Genomic DNA, 17,848 nt, shown 5'->3' on the forward strand with positions numbered 1-17,848 from the left:
TTATTTTATTTTTTGAGACAGAGTCTCACTTTGTTGCCCTCAGTAGAGTGCCATGGTGTCATAGCTCACAGGAACTTCAAACTCCTGGGTTTAAGTGATCCTCTTGCCTCTGCCTCCCAAGTAGCTGGGATTATAGGCATCCACCACAACTCCTGGCTGGTTTTTACTGACGGGGTCTTGTTCTTGCTTAGGCTGGTCTCAAGCTCCTGACCTCAAGCAATCCACCTGTCTCGGCCTCCCAGAATGCTAGGGATACAGGCATGAGCCACTTTGCCTAGCCTAGAGAGCAAGTTATTTTATACAAATTAATATTTTTAATACTATGTAATTTCTCCTTTTAAAGTAAGTTCCCTCATGCAAGCTATTGAGATTTCCAGCAGTAGGGCAATTGTGTGTATGTAAGAGGTGGCTCTGCTTTGTTCTGGGGTTGGTCCAAAGCTAGTTAGAGTTCCAGTGCATGAAAAGCTTTAAACTTCTATCTTAAGGAAATTCGCTGTCCATACCAATTTCCAAGTACTTAAATAAAAAAAAAAAAACTATTACATTTTCACATAAATACTGGAGCCCTCAAAATTAGACAGCTATTTCAAACAACACTAATTTCAGGTGATCCCTTTTGTCTAGAAGCCCTGCAGCTCTCTGTTTTGATCAGAAGTCACATAGTCTTAAATTGGCTTATTAAAAAAATTCTACCTAACATATAATTGTATTTTTAAAATAATGAATAAATATATTGCCAGGTTGGAGAGAGCTGGGGAGCCCAGTGTTGGCTACCTACTTTTATTATCATTTTTTTACAAATGCTGCTGCTGCTATCAAGTCCTTATGCTTCCTCTTGCCAGAGCTGTCAGTCCTTCAATCTCAGCATTTAATTTATGTTTTGCCTATCTCATTGCTTCTTGCTCTTTATTAGCATTTGAAGCTAGGGTACTTGCCATCAGCCCTTCAAGGTAACTGCTCAGGCTGACTCCTTTCACAGTGCTTATGGCTTCTTGAGTTAAAATAGTATTTTCTGGGTCCTGAGGATGTGGTTTCATCTCCTGAAACCATATTTGTGAATTAAATAGTAGTAGATTGAAGTTCCATTGCTTTCTTTACAGGATCAGCTACAGAATGTTCTTGCAAGTATGCTTTGGTTCTCGCTGCACCAATAAGAGACTTCACAATGGAAGGCAGTGCCCACTCTGTGCTGAGAAGTCTATCATGGTCCAACTTTCCAGAGAGATCTATTAATCTGTCCAACACATCAACTCGAATCACACTTGGGGGCAGGTTTCAGTATTTCTGCATTGCAGCTGTTGTAGCAGGTAGATAAAGGCGTGCTCCAAAGTCTGGATCTTCATGGTACCTGCAGCCTGCTTGATGTATGGACTTTATTTCTTTATTTACATAAGAAAACTGAGGTTCAGAGAGAATGAGTAGCTTTCCTGAGGTCGCATGATTGGTTGAGCCAGGATCAACCCCAGGTTGATTTTAGACTGGAGGCTTTATTCTATCTACCATACTACATGTGGCTGCTTCAAAAGGTGTGATTTGGGGGGAGAGGAAGGAAGCACTTATGTCACATCCCCTCTGTTAAGATGTAAAACGTTTCCCTTTTCCTTACCCTGCTAAGTCTAATTCTCTATGACTTCTAGGGACTTAAACAATTTAGCCATTTCCCTATTTATTCATTCTCACTGTTCTCCGTTCATGCTAGTCTCCCTTCCCATACCATACCATGTCAACCTGGTAATCAGAGACATGTTTTGCTCCTTTGCTACCTCCCTTGGGGGCTCCATTCATCATGGCTGTGATATGTATGTGCTCTTCTTTCTTGGTGCTTTTTTCTTTTTTAAATAAAGGATTGAGTTGAGGGACAGAATGATAGATGGGGACGGAGGAAAGAAGATAGGAGAGGAAAGAAAAGCAAATTTGATGGTGCCTTATCTCCAGGCCAGTTGTGAGATTCTCAGGAGCAAGACCTATGTCAGCGATTTCTCTTGGATTCTCTCACTCTGTGTGTATATTCTCATGCTCTGTACGATCTGATGTTTCACATTTTGCACAGTTCTTTCTTGGTAATGGGAGCTCAGTTAGTCATTTAACCATCAGAGCTGACATCAGAGGAAGGACCAAGGCTGCCCAAAAGAAGGGATGTAAGCCTAGGGACATTAGGTGATGGCCTCCAAGTGCTCTCTTCCTCTGGAAGAAAAGGAAGTCAGGCGGCTGACAGGTGGCTTTGCCATGGTGCTGGGGCATCCTGGCACATCAGAGGCCTTTGATAGGTGTTTGTTAGAAGAATGGATCTACTGTATTACTAAGTCAGTTTGAGCCCAAAGCAAGAAGGTATTGACAAACTGCCCTCCACACCCATAAAATTGGTAAACATACCATTATTAAAACATTAAGTAAATTCTGAGTGTAATTTGGTGGCAGAATGAAAATGGATAGTAATGGTTGACAATTACAAATAGCAATTAAAAACTGGTCTCTAATCGGTCTTTTCCAACATTGCACCTATTTTTCTATCTGACTAGAACATGTATATTTTTCCAACTTCTTTTATGTTTCTCTGTGGGAAAAGAAATAGCAATTAAAGATCATTTTACTTCTGATTGATTCTTTCCAATGTTTTACCTATTTTTCTGTTTGAAGGGAGTATGTTTTTAAGCTTCTTTTGTTTTCCTCTGATGAAACACTGGAACAATTTTGATTCTTGAGTTTTTTTCTTTCCATGAAATTAAGCTGATTAGTATACCATATGGAGTGGAAACAATTGTTTTCAGGTATGCTGGTGTACAGTTACCCACAGAGCTGTGAGCTGTAAGTGTTTACATGTTTCTCATTTCCTTGTGGAAATTCTTAGACTTTGTCAGATAAAGATCTGGCAGACTCTAACTTTGTGAACATTACAGCCTTTGCTTATCAGACATGGCTGTATCCTGTTCAGTGGCCTCTGGGATAAAATGGTGTATTCTCTAATTTTGATTCTATAGAATGACCTTTGCAAAGCTTCCCCAGCTTCAATTTTCCGCCTGCCTGTTTCTACCAGCACTTCGATTTTTATTTAGGGATACCTCTACTCCTATGCAGAGCTGAGGGTCAGGGAAGCTGACCCTGTCTCCAGCAGCAGTGTGGGCTGCGCTCTTCCATCCCTAATTTTACTCCCTTGCCGGAGGTTAGTTTAGGAGTCCAGACCTGAGATAATCAGTGGGTGGGATTCTTATACCAATAGATTGGTTCAGGAGTGGGCATGTGACCAAAATTTGACCAATGAGATGGAAAGGAAGGTTTCTTAAGAGTTTCATGGTTAGAGAGTTCCTACCCTTAAGAGTGGGGTTACTGGATGAGATGGTCTTTTTTCCTGTGGATGGTCTTATGGTAAGACTGTGAGGCTGGGAAATGCTACTGTGACCTTACTCTGATCCTGCAGACATCACTAACGCACAGAAGAGGGAGGGGCCAAGAAAATCATAGAGGCAGATTTGGAGGCTGATGGAACTATACCTGATGGCTACCCAGCATCTGGACATTTTCACTGAAATGAACCAATAAATCGTCTTTTAGGGTATGAGCTGGTTGAAATGGAGCTTTTCACCAAAGAAATGTGATCATAAAATAGGAACTCAGTCTTACAAATGTAAACGTAAATGTGTGAGTGTACATAGAAAATAAAAGACAGAACAGGCCTGCAGGCCTGGATGTAGTATAGTCCTTGCTTCTTCTAGCTTCCAAATGAAGAAACAAGTTCAGAGAGTTTTGACAAAGCTCATTAATGGCACAGCCTGAATTCTTGCTATGCTTATAAATCCAAGATTTAAAAAAACAAAAGAAAAGAAGAAAAAGAAAAAGCTGTACTGCGTTGGACAAATTCCTTCAGAGAAGCCCACTGGCGACCTTCTATCAGACCCTCCCTTGGCCTAATCTTAACCAGCTAAGCTCAAGTTCTCCTACACTTTTGCTACAGTTTTTATTTGAGAAGAAAATAGTTTTGTGTGTCTTCTTATTTTTCTACACAAGGTTCTGTCTTGATAACTTTGCCATTTTTCTTTAAGTGGTTTTTTTTTTGAAACAGAGTCTCACTTTGTCACCCTCGGTAGAGTGCCGTGGCGTCACAGCTCATAGCAACCTCCAGCTCTTGGGCTTAGGCGATTCCCTTGCTTCAGCCTCCTGAGTAGCTGAGACTATAGGTGCCTGCTACAACACCTGGCTATTTTTTTTTTTTTTAATTGCAGTTTGGCCAGGGCCGGGTTCAAACCCACCACTCTTGGTATATGGAGCCAGCGCCCTACTTACTGAGCCACAGGCACACCCCTTTAAGTGATTTTTTAAAAAATGATGTAATAGTTAGGAAGTAAGGCCTCTACTTGCCTAAATATGAGCATGACACTCTGACACAAATAATGTAGTCAAATTCTCTCTGGACCTCATTCTGTATCCCCAAACAATTTGTCAAGATGTTTTTCTAAATAGAGAGAGTTCTATTGCCAAGAATTCTGGTGGCAGTTGTCAGGCAATAAAATTCCAGTTTCCTGGCTACAAATGAATGAACAAATGAATGTCTCTCCATTGATAGGTGATATCATATTGTATAGATCTACTGCTGCTCCCTGGAAGACTCAGTTGTGGCCTTAGTTTAGAGTACTACTACCTCTATCTTTTACAAGGGCTCTGAACTTTCTGCAGTTCAAAGCACTTGTAATTTGGCCATAGCCGAGTTACATTTGCCTAATTATTTAATCCTGAAGTTTCTTCTTAAAAATTGGCTCATAGTTCCACAAGGGCAAAAAGCATGTAAGATTTCAGAGGAGAAAACACTCACTGTAGCCTAGCATATTTGAGAAGGTTTGAGCAATGAAATCTGAGTTGGTCAGGTAGGATTCAGCTGGGAGGGAGAAGGCGGAAAGGTTTTCCTGTCTAGGGGAATGCTGTGGACAAAAGTGCAGTGATGAGAATGCCTAAAGCTTATTATAGGGAACAGCCAGTCGACCAGTCTGGCTGCAGCTGAGGATTATGGGAAATCCTTTTTGAAAAATAATATTGTAAAAAATCTTAAAACCGAAACCAAGAATTTGTCTTCTTTCTGAAGACAAATAGCAGCCTAGCACTAGAGGCTGGAAGGGAGGGATAAGAGCTTTAAGAAGGTGAGCTTGGTTGCAGAGTGCATGGCCCTGAAGGTTGGGGGCCTGTTTTAGATGAAATGGGCCACGTGCAATTGGAACAGTTCAACTGAAGGAGCGGAATGAAGAATGGAAATGATGAGCCAGAGTGGGAGACGTTAGGAAGAAAAAGGATTGGCAGCTCCCAGTGGCAAACTGGAAAAGGAAGTCCAGATGGAGAGGGCATCAAGATGATTTGAGGTTTGTAGCCTCCATCATGGGTGTATGAAACTTCCCTTGGAAAAATCAGAAAATGCAGAAAAGGGAGCCGGAATCTGGAGGTAAGAAAAGGAATTTGTTTCCTGATAGACTGAGTCTGAGGTGACAGTGAGGCACTCAGGCAGCACTGCTTAGGAGGCAGTTAGAAGGGAGTCATGGAGGTGAGATAGATAGTCAGGGCTAGAGATCAGGCTCCAGGAGCCATTTCCTTCTCCATAGCGGTCCCTCCTCCCTGCCTTACAGAGTCCCCAGTTGTGTTTGGGCTACATGGTGCCCAGGTAGAGAGGATAAACCATGACTGGCCCAAATAGGGTAACTCCGTAACTCATTTTCCTTTGGTCAGGAGGTGAGAGGGTGATCCAGTTCTGGCCAATGAGGCAGAAAGGGCTTCTGGGAAGGCATTTTCCTCCTGATAAAAGAGCCCCACCTGAGGTGAGGGCTTGATTTGCTTGCCAAAATGAATATGCAAACAAATCAAGCCCTCACCTCAGATGGGGGTAACCCCATCAGAGGAGCAGAGATCTTTGGAGTGTGGCTGATATGCTGATGATGCCAAAGCAGAAAGGTGGCAAGAACACAAGGTCATTTGTGGCTGTTGAACCAAGTTTGGAATTACCTCCCTCCAAGCTCTTTGTTGCACATGTGTTTATTAAATGTCTGTGTTATTTAAGTCACTCTAAGTTGCTATTTTATCACTTTCGGGTGAAGTTAGCTGATGCAGATGTGATTATTAATGCCTGTGAGAATGCACCTGAGAAGGGGAAGGAGCAGGACAAAGCCTAGAGATGCCCGTATTTAGGAGATGGAAGACATTGCTAATTAAACTTTAAGGTTTTTAAGTTAAAAATCTTTACAGAAAACTTGTTTTTTATCATGAAAACATACCCTTCTTCCCCCAATGGATCTGACAATCTCCCTCTTTCCAACCTCATGCGTTTTCCAGAGAGCCTGTGTTTCAAATAAAAGGTCAACAAGGAGATCGGTTTCAGTTTGGAGCACCAGGAGGGTGATTATTTCTCTAATGTGCTCTGCTTCCTGTTGCTAAAACACAGCCCTTTCAAATGAGATTGTTTGCTAAGTGAGGCATCTCCTTCCTCTTTCTCCTTTGGATGAATTAGAGAGCAGGAAGAATCAGCCTGAGAACCGAGGAGCTTTATTTATTCCCCATGGATAGGGGCCTGCTACCAGAGAGGCCACAGGCTGGAGTGACAGAGGACAGAGCTGACTCATAGGGTAGGGAGAAAATGGCCTGGATCTTTGATAGAGGTAAGCAGTGTCCGATTCCTCCTGGGGGGAGGAGGGAGAGGTTATGGCAAAGAAACTCCTAACTGTTGCTCCAGGCAATTAATGCCACTATTTTTCTTGAAAAAGCATTTTTTCTAAGCTGTTGAGGATAATTTAGCCCCCATCTTGACAAGACGTACTAATGACTCCTAATGGATATATTCTTTTAAGAAATGAAGAGGCACAAGAAAATTGCTAGATATTAAACACAGTCCTACATGTCTTATCTGAGTCTATAATGGCCCTCTCAAGTGACCCAAGTGAATGAAATGCGACTCTTCCAAGGTTATAGGAGTCTATTTTTCCATACTGCAATATAAATTCACTGCTAGAAAGAACTGTAATTCATTGGTCAATCTTAGGAAATGTTCAAAGGGGGTCAGGTCTCAGGTTAAATGATACATTTTCTGTTGGTAGTAAAGAAAATATGAAATAGCTTCCTCTGTGCACTGGGGATTTATGTGAATGGATTCTTCTTTTTTTTTTTTTTGGTTAAGCTAAATATTTATTTTTTCCCTTTTATTAAGTCATATATACATAGCTCATGAATACATTTATGCCTGTGTGGGATTCCATGTGTTGATTTTTTTGTACAAATTGGAGTGGTTACATCCAACTAATTATCATAGCTTTCACCTCATTTACTTAATCACTGTGTTAAGACATTTGTGTTCCATACTTGATAGATGTGACTTGTACCCTTACAATATGCTCCATAGGTGTGGTCCCACCGTTTACCCTCCATCAAACCACTCCCCTCCCCTTCTCTCCTTCATCCTGAGCTATAGTTGTGATTCATCTTTCATATGAAAGTGTGAGTGATTATAAATTGGTTTCATAATAGTACTGAGTACACTGGATATTTTTTTTCCATTCCTGAGATACTTTACTAAGAAGAATATTTTCCAGCTCCATCCATGTAAACATAAAAGAGGTAAAGTCTCCATCTTTTTTTAATGCTGTGTGGTATTCCATGGTATATATATATATATATCACAATTTATTAATCCATATGTGAATGGCTTCTTACCATGCAATATAGCCTAAAGCTCTGTCATGTCTCTGACCCTTGGAGTCTTCAGCCAAGAAAGCAAAGAGCCTGTGCAATTTGTCATTATGTTAATTCTTTATTTTTTCCCCCCCAATGTCTTGCAGGGTGTGATTTTAGTTTGGTAATTTTAAACTGTATTCTTGAAAATATTTCTCCAGAAGCAATTCCTAGAACTCTCCTCTTGGCGGACACTTAAAATATTTAAAGAATTCCAATAAGTTAATAAGAAAAATAACAAGCTGGAAGAAAAATGGACAGAGGAAATAAACGAGAAACTCAAAGAAGAGGAAGTGCCCAATCATATGACAAGATGAATGATCTATTATAATAGTCTGTAACTTGCTGTTTTCAGTACAACACTATGCCTGTAAGCTTCATCCATTTGTGATATTATGTGTAGCAACATTCATTTTCACTGCTATAATAATAGTTCTGTGGCTGAGTATTCCACAATTCTATTCTCCCTATAGTACATGCAGCATGAATCCATATTTATAAAGCTCAAAAACAGCTTAAAATTATAAAATTGATGTAAAGATATACACATACCTTATAAAACTATTTTAAACAAGCAAAGTAATGATGAAAACAGTTTTCAAGAGATTTGAAATATTTCCTTGGGGTAGGGGGAGACTGACATGAGACTGGGACGGACAATGTGTCTATTATCTATTGCTGTGTTAAAGCCATCCCAGAACTTAGTGGCTTAAAACAACAACCGTTATTGTTCATGATTCTCTGGGTTAAGACTTCAGGCAAGGCTCAGTGGGGGTGGCTTGTCTCTGTTCCATATAGACCCATTTAGCTTACTCGTGTCTATATTTGGCTGGGCTGGAGCATCCAAGATGGCCTCACCCTCAAGGCTTACCCTTACCCTTGGTGGTGTGTGTTGGCTGGAGTTCCTCAGATTGTCTCCACATGGTTTCTCTATTTGGAGCTGTTGCAGGAAAGCAAGGCCCAATGGAGAGAAAGAACACTTGAATACTCGTGTTTAAAAGAGGGAGGGCTTTATTTCAGCTGGGGGAGCCATGGCAGAGTCCAAAAATGGCTGTGCTCCCTGACTGGATCTATCTTTCCCCTTTTATCTCCAGCCAAGGGTTCCTTGTCCATGGGTACCCTTCTCATTGGTCAGTCTGAACTGAGCTGGGGAAGGCAGCTCAGGCATTTATACAAGTGTGGGCTTTTATAGAAGTGGAAGCAAGCATTAGTTTTAGGGTCCCAGGAAGTTAAATTTCTATAAATTCCTAAGAATTGAATCACCATGGAGAGGACTTTGCAGGAATCTCCTTGGGCTCCTGTGAGAAGACTTTTGTTAGTTTAGACCAGGGGTCCTCAAACTGTGGCCCGCAGGCCACATGAGGTGGTGTGATTGTATTTGTTCCCGTTTTGTTTTTTTACTTCAAAAAAAGATATGTGTAGTGTGCATAGGAATTTGTTCATAGTTTGTTTTTTTTTAAACTATAGTCCAGCCCTCCAGTGGTCTGAAGGACAGTGAATTGGCTCCCTATTTAAAAAGTTTGAGGATGCCTGATTTAGACCTTGTTTTTTTCCAGGTACCCTTTCTGAATCTCATTCTCTTTTTTTGCATTTGGCCTTTCCCTTCAATAGGTTAACCTGGAGCTCTTTACAAGGAGAAAATATCCACGTAATGCTTATACTATAATTAAAACTTGATGGCAATTAAAATATAGCAGTGGAAGTATGCTCTGGTCAAATATTTTTAGGAATTGCTGCATATGGCATCTCCTCTCGAAGATTCCCAATGCAATAATAATAATAATAAAAAAAACACTTACTGAAGTCTCTGAGAGATCTTGCAAGGAGTGAAGACTTTTTGGTGAATGTGGTTGGAGAGAAAAGGCAGAGATGCTACATATTCTCTTTCCCCAGAGATATATGAAGGAAGAGCTGGGTTAGGGAAAGTCAGAAGGCTTTAGCCTGCTTTTGAGTGTGTCCTCCTCATTTTAACTCTGCTGTTCCTGTCCCCATCAGTCACAGTGCAGGTAGCTCTGTCTGCACACTCCTGAGGGCTGTGGGAAGTAGCCACAAGGCTAGAAGGCTGTCAGCAGTGCCTCTCCTGAACTCAGACCTACAGTTTGAGAACTTGAGAGTTTGAGAACAAATTAAGTTTGAGAATTTGTCACCATGTGCTTCAGTTGGCAGCACTGTATAAACTACTCAGTAAGGTTTCCTAACCTTGGTATATCAGTGTCTCATAGCTGTGTTCCTGTAAATATATGGCAGTGTCTTGCTGAGTGGTGTTCATTATTGTTGTGTATTTTTGTGTGCCAACATGAGAATGTTGGAGCTTGAATTACAGCAAAGAACAAACATTCGTAAATTTCTTGTTAAACTTGGTAATAGTGGAAGTGAAATTAGGGACATATTAGTCCAAGTTTAGAGAGATAATGTCATGAAGAAAGTGGCAGTGTACAAATGGATTAAATGTCTGAGAGGAGAGTGTCACTGATGAAGAGAGATTAGGAGAGGCCAATAACAAGCAGAACTGATGAATTCACTGCAAAAATTTGTGCATCAAAATCATTGGCTGACTGTGAGATGCATAGCTAACCAGTAAACATTGATAGAGAAACAAGAAAATCTGAACTGAAAATCTTGGCACGAGAAAGGTATGGCTCTTGCATCAGGACAATGCACCAGCTCACAGGGCACTGTCTGTGACGAAGTTTTTAGCCAGTACACAAATAACTGTATTGGAACACCCTCCCTACTAACCTGGTCCGGTTCCCCAGTGATGTTTTCTTTATCTGAAGATAAAGGAAATACCGAAAGGAAGACATTTTGATGACATTCAGGACATCAAGGGTAAAGTGATGACATCTCTGATGGCCATTCCAGAAAAAGAGTTCCCAAATTGCTTTGAAGGATGGCCTAGGTGCTGGTGTCAGTGCATAGTTTCCCCAGGGCGGTACTTTGAAGGAGACTGTAGTGATATTCAGCAATGAGGTATGTAATACTTTTTCTGGGATGAGATCGTGAACTTAATTATCAAACCTCGTATGTTTCTGCCCCTCTCTACCACCCTTCCAGTGACCTTGTCTTGAGTTAGCTCACCTTCTTGACAGAGTCTCTTGTTTGCCTTAACCCTTTGACTACTTTGATCAATTATCCTGATGTGTATGGACTTATAGACCTTCAGCTTGTCCCTGATGCTTGATGACCACAAGCCCCTTGGATTTTCTTTTCTTTTTCTCCTTTAATTTGAGAGTTAATTCACGTTAGTTGTAACCAACTCAAATCTTACCACAAAGTAAGACTTCCCCTGTGTATTCTGTTCCTACAGTCCTACTGTCAGCAGTTGAGGGGTTGTGTTTCCTTCTAGATGATTTTCCAAGTTTGTATAAACATGCATATATGCATATGTCTTTCTTGCTTTTTTTTTTTTTTTAGATGTCAACTATGAATTTTGTACTGAGCAAATCTATTTCTTATGCCAGGTGATAAAGGTCACTGGGGTCTATCTTGGAGGCTGGTGGTCATGTTGCTATTGTTCAGAAGTCTGTATGTCTTTCTTTGTAAGTGATTTCTCCTTTATAAGTGATTTCTCCTTTCTCTCTGGGTCCTTGGAAGACATTTTCTCTGTTGGTGATATTCTTCTTTTGTTTTTTTTAATTTTTTAAAATTTTTTATTTTTTATTTTTTTCTATTAAATCATAGCTGTGTACATTGATATGATCATGGGGCATCATTCACTAGCTTTACAGACTGTTTACCAAGTATGCATATGTCTTTAAAAAAATGGATATCAACATGTTGATATAGTTCCTTAATCTTTTTCACTTAATATATCATATGTATTTTTACATGTCAGTACACAGACTGATCTCTTTTTGATAGGGCCAATACTCCAAAGTATGGAAGTTCCTTTATTTATTCTGCTCTTTTCCTCCCAACCAATACTGATGTTGCTTGCTATTTTTTGGGGAGGGGGGTATTGTATACATTGTTGCAATTCCCTCCATCTCCCCTCACCATGTAGGTGAATCTTCACACATTCCTGCCAGCTAGTGTTCTGAGGAGCAAGTTTTCAGAGGGAAGTGCTGGATCTCAAGGCATGCCTGGCTTCCTCTGTTTCATTATCCTTTTGATCCTGCTATCCTAGAGATCTTTGTTGTCACCTGCCTCCCTTCCCAGACCATGCTTATGGATCACCCATTCCAGGGCTTCCCCTTAGAGAGCCAGCACCTTATCACCTGCTCTCTGAAACTTTGCCCAAGCATCCTAGGTTGCTCATGTTGGTTGATGACAATGCTCAATTATAGCATTTGCTGCTTATAATTGCTTTTCTGCTTGTGTAATTTCCCCCACTAGATTGGAACTTTTTAAAACCATTATCAGTGTCTGGCACAGGGCTTGACACTCAGTAAGTGAATGAATTCACTAGCAAATTTTATCAAACTCACACTGTGTCCTAAACACTGGCACTGCATACATACAGCTATGAACAAGATCAAATCCCCTGCTTGAGTGGGTAGAGACACACAATCAACAAACAACTGTAATTGGTCAGATGAAAGGTGCCATAAGGAAAAATAGAGTCCAGTGCTAGAGAAGGCGAGGATAGACATTTACATAAATGATGTAAAGGACTGAGTCAGCTGACTGTTCTGGGGATTGAATTTCTAGGCACAAATGGACATCTGAATGGAGGCCAGGTAGAAGGGCCCCCATTCCCTGCCATGAGGGGAAGGAATGACACAGATTACCCAAAGGATTAAAATGATCTGAAACAAAGTTAACTTGGTTGAGGAGCTTAATGTGTGTGCCATGCTTGGGTTTCCCAGGCAGAAGACTGGAAGATGAAGAGCAGCATTTAGGAGGTTTATTAGGGTGCTTTTGGGACCAACACTTGTGGGGAAGGAAGCTGGCAAGACTGGGCAAAAGAGAGTTAGGTTGTGGTGCAGTCTCAGTAGTGGTGCCCATCAACCCTCAGGAGTTCTGAAGTGATGACCCTTCCAATTGGGGTTGTTCACCCCTCATAAACATATCACACACCAGTCTGTGTCTAAGTATATGTTCTGGAGAACGCAGCCTGCCACACCACTCCTTCCCTCTGCCTTCCAGCCTAGAGAGGGTAGTGGCTTCCTGCTGGTGCTAATCTCCGGGTGGTCTTCCCAGACCCCATTTGGACACTCAGTTCTTCTATTGCCAGTGTAACTAATTAACTGCATTAAATCCCCATCTGTTTAAATGCAGTAGGTTCTGTTTTCCTGGTTGGATACCACCTGATATATCTGAGTTTTACATCTAAATTTCAGTTTATGTCCCAGCCTCCACTCCTAAGCAGTTGTTTTATAAGAGGGCCCCGTAACTTACACATATGTTTGTGTGCGTAGGTACCTATGCATGTATGTATATAGTTGACTCTTGAACAACACAGGTTTGAACTGCATGGATTCACTTATATGCAGATATTTCTCAATAAACAGAGTCTACGCTCCACATAGGTGATTCTGCACTCACAACCTAACGTAGATGGAAAATACAGTATTCACCAGATGGGAAACACATATATGAGGGCTAAATTTTCATATATCTGCCGTTCCACATGGCTAACTGTGGGACCTGAGGATGCCCAGATTTGGATATAAGCAATGGTCCTGGAACCAATCCTCTGCAGATACTGAGGGACGACTGTATACATTGGCTCCAATACTGGAGATGCAGCACATGTAAAACCAGCAAGTAGCAGGTGAACCATAACCCCCATGGTCGTCAGGCAGGGTGGCCAGTGGTGTTCTTCCCTGCCACTGGCTCTCAGCTGTCCCATAGCTCCAGCTGAGGTTGGACATATTTGGCCACCAGTGACCCTGAGCTGGCCTCTGGCTGCTTTACCCTGGCCTTCCTCCTCTTTCTCCTCTGGATCTGAGGTGGCTGGAGTCCCTAGTCCACACTTTCCTGGATTTCTCCCTAGGGGGAGGCATGGCAGGAGCCTAGGTCGCACAAGTTAAGGACACACTCTTTGTGAGGTTGTACAAGTGCAGGGTGGGTAACTAGCTCTCTTTGGAGGGTTAAGGCAAGAAACTGGCACTGAGGTTGGCCAAAGACCAGGGATTGAGTGGTTGGTACCCATGTATGTCAGGGTGCAAATCAGCAGATAAATCACACCAGTTCGTTTTTTAACAGAGAGGATTTAATAGAATTGTTAATTGAATAACTGGAAAGGCAAACTAGAACTTTAAGGTGCCAAGGAAGTAACAACTGCAGGAAGCAGCCACTACTATCAGTGCCGAGGAAACAAAAGCAAGAGGAAGAAATTATTAAAACCCAGAAACTCAGAGGAGGGTCCTAGGGGCTGGGACCCACACCTACTCAGTGGGTGCTGGTGTCCCGAGAAGCACCACGAAGCTGGTGCTACACGTGTGGAAGAAACTGCAAACTGGATTCAGTGGCTGCCCCAGGAACTGTGACTGCTGCCGGAGTACGTCGCGAGGGTGATGCTTAAAGAAATCAAGAAATTGAATCCAGACAGAAAGGAGCAAATCCGTCTTCTCCCCGCAATCTCCCTCTAACGCCCCCTTCCGGCAGAGGCTAGTAAGGAGCCCCCGACAAAGCCGGAAGCAGGAATTTGGTTTGCAGAGTTCCAGCCCCAGGGGCACAGAGGTGAGCGCAGAGGGGTGGGTTTGAGTGCAAAGGCGCGAATGCAAGGAAGTGAGGAGCCTCTCGAGCCATGTGGGAAGCTGCCCACCACAGTTGCCTTACTCACTGTGACTCAGGCCACCCTAACCTTTTAAGACAACCATTCTGCACCAGTAACAAACTATGAAGGCTCTATTCAATACATGTTGAGTCTCCTGTTGTAATCAAATTACGCTTTATAACAAAGTTAATTTAAAGCATACATAATGATACACATAAGTATTATGGTGCTATATGGTAATTGGACATCGTGTGGTAGAAAGCTCACCCAAATGACTGTAATTAGTATTACTTCTACACAGCCAAACCCATTTAACTTTTCTTTCCCACTTGTTTGGGTCACCAGTATCTATCATCAGCCTCCACACTGATAGTTTTCTGCAATACCACCTATCACTTTATTATCACCAACAGGCAAACTCTGACACTAAGCTAAATTACCAAAAGCCTAGACAGTACCTTGCACCCGTTGGGTGCTTTGCCTCTGCATCCTTCTTCCCAGTCTTTTCCATTCCTCCCTGTTTCCTGAATGAAAACTCCTGAGCAGCAGCAGGTTTGAGGTAGCAACAATTGGATCAGGAAGCTGTGAACTCAATTTCTTAGGGGTGGTTCTCAGATAGGAAGAGCCTGCTGATTTCACAATAGCCTACTGGAGTTATCAAAGCAGATTGCCCATAGATCCTCTCTCACTGGTTGCACATTGCTTGGGGGTAATTTTAGCAGGGAGAAAACTCAACTTTCAAGAACAAAAAGGTGAATGTGCAAATGGACTCTAGGGAACATATTGGTACTGAATGAGCTACAGTTATTTGGGACCTGTTGTTAGATCCTTTCTTGTATTGATGGAGAAAAATGAAGAAGAATGAGAGCCAGAGAGAGGGAAGGGAAAGAAACTACCCGGGGCAGAGATGGGATGGGATGGGATGGGTGGAGGAACTGGTGAGCTAGAGACCTACAAGGTAGGGTTGCCACATGAGATACAAGACATGTTAAATTTGAATTGCTAGATTTAGCAAATAAAAAATACAGTACTCTCAGTTAAATGTGAATTTTAGATACACAATGAAAAATGTTTTAGAATAAGTATATCCCATGCAATACTTGTATGCTAAATGTTGTTTATCTACAATTCAAATTTAACCGAGAATCATGTTTTTTGTGTGCTAAAATCTGGCAAAGCCAATCTCTGTTTCATTCTAGAACTTGTCATGATCTCATGATCTCTGACAGTCAAATTGCTGTGAGGCCAAAGGGGCTTTATGCTCTTTCCCATGGCCATGCTCTTGACGTTAATCTTCCCCTCATCTGCTGCTCTCTGCCTCCTGCCCTCAGGTCCTAAAGCACCTGTGCCACCAGCCACCAAGTAAAGTATATCAGGGGGAACAATTCAGCACTCTCACTGAGGCCCCTGCCCTTCTCTCCACAACATATTCAATAGCACTTGGCCCCCACCTTGGCCTTCTGGAATGCTGTGCTTCCAAGTCTCTAAGCACCTATAATGTGAATGTGTGTGAAGCTAGCACGATAGATCAGATTTTGAGACTACAGGGGGACTCTGGGTATGGGATTAAATGTGGGCAAAACATTTATTGTTGAGCAGTTTGTGTTAAAACAGATTTAATTTGTTCTTTGGTGAGCAGCTTGGAAAGGGAGTTGGAAATCTTCCCCTGTAGGGGCTTCTCCCAAATGGCTCTTTCAGGTTTTGCCATATCATAGATCCTATTTTAGTGATTGTTTTGTTGTTGTTAATGAAGCAGATAAAACTGTGAGAAATATTCACTTTTTCATTGTGAAAGGGGAAAACAAAATTTGGATCCCCAAGTTTTCTAATAAACCAGAAAAAAAGGGCTCTATTAAATGCTAATATCTTCCTCTAATTTGCTCTCTATCCTTCTATCTAATTGCAGTATAGTTGAAATGGTTGCCTACTACTGGGAGAAAGCTATTTTCTTGCCCGTTATCTAAACAATGGAAATTTCCTAGATTCTTTGATGCAGTTTCTCAAGGTTAATAGACATATGCTGACTTTTAAAAAACTAGCTGTTACTAGGGGCAAAAAGAAGTAAAAGAGAAAAATGCTTACCTGCAGACTCTCCAAGGTGGGAAAATCCTTCCTAAAGAAATGAACACCAATGACAAAAATTCCCATGCTGCTCTTCATGAATCTGGACCTTGGTTCTCATATGGCAGGTTACTCGGGTGGGGTGCTAAGACAGGGAGGATAAAAGGAGCAAGATAGGATCTAATCATTAGAATTGGGGCCCAGTGTTGTATCAAATGGTTCCTGCTGTCAGGCTAAGCTCATTCTCTCCTTCTTTCTTCCCCCGATCTAGCATTTGGAGATGCTTATTGCCCTTGAATACCAAAGCTGTTTTGTCCCTCTGTGTCCATACACTTTTTGTCCCTTCTATCCAGCTAGCCCCATTCCACTCCTCTGACTTCTGAAGGATACTTCCTATCCTTTAACATTCAACATGCCTTCTCCAGGCAGCTCTCCACCCTTGCCCTCCCAGGTTGTGTTAAGTGTCTTTCCATTGTGTTCCTATAGCAACCTCTGCAGAAATCCATGATTGCATGAATCACAATATATAATATTCGTTGGTTTTGGTCTCAGACTGCTCAGTGGTGTCCGAAAACCTTGATGTCAAACACTGTGTGTTATTCATGCTGGTACCCCCAGGTACCAGCACAGTGTCTGGTTCCCATCACACAAGTAGGAGCTCAGAGACAGTGACTTTGAAATCCTTGACAGTAAATTCTAACATACTGGAGGACCTCAATTCAAGTCCACCTAGAGATTATGATGATCATAACTGTGGGCTAGTGCACTATTTTCAAGATTTTAGAATGTCCCTTGACTTGGGATAAGAACCACCCTCGACAAAAATGCCCACTTGCATTGTTTCTGGATGAAATGCTTTTCTTTTCTTTTCTTTTCTTTCTTTCTTTCTTTTTTTTGAGACAGAGTCTCACTCTGTCACCCTGGGTAGAGTGCCATGGCATCATCAAGCTCACAGCAACCTCAATCTCTTGGGCTCAAACAATCCTCTTGACTTAGCCTCCTGAGTAGCTGGCACTACAGGCACCCACCACCACACTGGCTAGTTTTTCTATTTTTAGTAAAGACAGAGTTTTTCTGTTGCTCAGTCTGGCCTTGAACTCTTGAGCTCAAGTGATCCTTCTGCCTTGGCCTCCCAGAGTGCTAGGATTATAGGTGTGAGCAACTACACCTGGCCTGGGTGAAATTCTTTAATCCTCTCTTTAATCCTTTTATTTTTTAATGAAGAATAGAAGATGTAACTGGCTGTTAGTATACACTTGTCTTTTCAAAAGTGTTCAAATGATCATGTATGTCTAGTTTTGGGGGGATAGGGAAGCATAAATAAAATCACCAGCTAAGTAGCACATGATAAAAAAAAAATAAATGCTTTTCTTGGTAATGAAAAGGTGAGGTGCCAACTTTATATCATTATTCATTTATTTACTCAAATTT

The 17,848-nt window shown here is 41.7% G+C and overlaps 1 protein-coding gene and 1 pseudogene across 1 annotated transcript in view; one reads left to right on the plus strand and one right to left on the minus strand.

The window, feature by feature from the left end:
• Positions 1-786: 786 nt before the first annotated feature.
• Positions 787-17,848, minus strand: part of LOC128591339 (PRELI domain containing protein 3B-like) — a 47,801-nt pseudogene continuing 30,739 nt past the window's right edge.
• The window catches only part of GALNT15 (polypeptide N-acetylgalactosaminyltransferase 15), a 318,297-nt gene continuing 306,803 nt past the window's right edge, over positions 6,355-17,848 (plus strand). Inside the window, exon 1 of the mRNA XM_053600101.1 lies at positions 6,355-6,626. The gene's annotated coding sequence lies outside the window, so the exon portion shown is untranslated. The remainder of the gene's footprint in view (positions 6,627-17,848) is intronic.

This window comes from Nycticebus coucang, chromosome 8, assembly GCF_027406575.1.
Source record: "Nycticebus coucang isolate mNycCou1 chromosome 8, mNycCou1.pri, whole genome shotgun sequence".
NCBI classification, from domain to species: Eukaryota; Metazoa; Chordata; class Mammalia; order Primates; family Lorisidae; genus Nycticebus; species Nycticebus coucang.